Source organism: Octopus bimaculoides, chromosome 7, assembly GCF_001194135.2.
Source record: "Octopus bimaculoides isolate UCB-OBI-ISO-001 chromosome 7, ASM119413v2, whole genome shotgun sequence".
NCBI classification, from domain to species: Eukaryota; Metazoa; Mollusca; class Cephalopoda; order Octopoda; family Octopodidae; genus Octopus; species Octopus bimaculoides.
Genome location: NC_068987.1, coordinates 84,987,878 through 84,990,206, shown reverse-complemented (window position 1 = coordinate 84,990,206; position 2,329 = coordinate 84,987,878).

Here is a 2,329-nt window from a genome sequence, read left to right as displayed (position 1 = left end):
CATACTTATAAATATTAAATATATCTAGGAACATGCATAGAAATAAATGCATTTAGAGAATATATGTATATAAGTAAAAAAAAACAGAAAACAAAAAGAAACAGGCACACACATGCAAATATTTAGATAAAATAGTTATGTAATGTTTATGTCTTACAACACCTCCGAATACATCATAGTAACCCACCCCCTGCACACAGATGCACAAAACAAATTGAAAAGTTTATTTATAAGATAGTTAGTTACATCGTCTTACGTATATTCCGTTAACAAAGGCATTTGTTAAGTAAGCAAAAACCTTGTAAGCAGCTTATATTAGCAAATCTTCACAGGATGCGTAAAAAAATATATTACAATATTTATCGTATCGACAACCAAGGACAAAGTTTTAAAGTAGGCTGTTCCGTTGATCATATGATATGGAACCCCGCAAGACGCTAATATACTCTCAAATGCGCTAACACTATATACAAGTCAACGCCTCCGCGCTGTAAACGTGATAAAATATACAGGTCTGTTACGTCTTGAGATTTGTAAAGGCGAGGCAAGAGGAGTGCGTACGATAACGCAGTTGTTTAAGGCGACAAGCTGAGACAAAATTCGTAGCAGCATTTCTTCCAATCCTTTACGCGCTCAGTCCAAATTCCATAGAAGATAAAGTACCACCCAAGTTCTATGATCAGTGAAATCGACATCGCTCTACTTCTTCCCTCAAATTGCTGGCCTTGAAGCATTCAACGGAGCGGTGTTCAGTTCAGGGGAAATATTGTGATCTGGGCCGATTATACGCCATAAAGACCGGCTAACTGGCCTTATGAGTCCTCGGGCTCTGGAAAAAGTGTAGTTGTTTGTCATGTGGTAATGTGTGTAAATGCGATTGTCTACATTTAATACATGTAGATATATTTGTTTGCCCATGTGACAAGGTAAATCTCATAGTGTATATGTGATGTATCTCTATGTGAAGATGTGAGTATGTATTTATTGTTACATTGTCTTATGCAAGTACATTTCATATCAGCCATGAAGTGATGGGTATATGTGATTATCTGCCAATATATTTTTCTAGTTGGCAATCCATTGTCATACGTCGGAAAAAGATGTAAAATTTATTCAGATATATAAAGACAATGGGCAGAATTTGTGGATGAAGAACAAGGCTACGGAAAAACTATAAAACACAGTGACAAAAATATTTTCAATCATAATTCAAATAATATTGCAAAGGAATACAATTTATATATATATAAAACAAAATGGAATAGAACAAGAGAGTTAAAACAAAAAAGGATTATAATGAATGGTCACTAAAAATGCGAACGAATTTATCTGACAGTGCGACATGTGTGATTGTTACGCGTGTGATAAGGGCTTTACGTGTTATCTTTTTTTTAAAGTGATTAGGTGGGAGGCTCGAAACTGGTACGTGGAGCTGCTAGATAAAAGGTAGTAACATCTCATTGAAACAAATCCTGCTTTATATATTATGTATATATATGTAAATATATATATATGTGTGTGTACATATATGTGTGTACATATATGTATGTATACACACAAATACAGAGAGTGAGAGAAGGAGGGAGAGAGAGAGAGAGAGAGAGAGAGAGAGAGAGAGAGAGAGAGAGAGAGAGAGAGAGAGAGAGAGAGAAAGAGCGGTATTGGTAAAGTTATTTTTATGCATTTATCTGTTAAATGTAAATGTGTTTACAGACATGACAAGGGCACAGGGAAATAAAGCGAAGATAGAATGAAAGAGAAAGACAGCGATATATATACATACGTACACACACACACACACACACACACACACACACATATATATATATATATATATATATATATATATATGTAAAGAAAGAAAGAAAGAGATAAGGAGTGAGCTACAGAGATAGCGGGGAAGAGAAGGCGAAGAAGGACTATATGAGAGAATAGACGAATGTAGTTTCTATTGTTAAAAACGTAAGATGTGGGTGGTTAAGTAGGGAAATAACTGAGTAACGATTCGGAGAATAAGCGATCAGACACACACCCACACGTACACTCATTCATACAAGCATAGAGAGGAGCATATATAGACAGATAGATAAATATATATGTAAAACTCTATACATCCGTCAGCACATATATTCGAACATAAATATGTTCTCATACGTACACGTGTGTGTGTGAGTGTTCGCGTGGGACTCAATGAGGAGCACACAATTGTTGACAGACATATAAATAATACCTAAATATGCGTGTTTGTTACCGTTTGCTTGCGTGTTGCGTGTCTGTGCATATATATATATATATATGTGTGTGTGTGTGTGTGTGTGTGTGTGTGTGT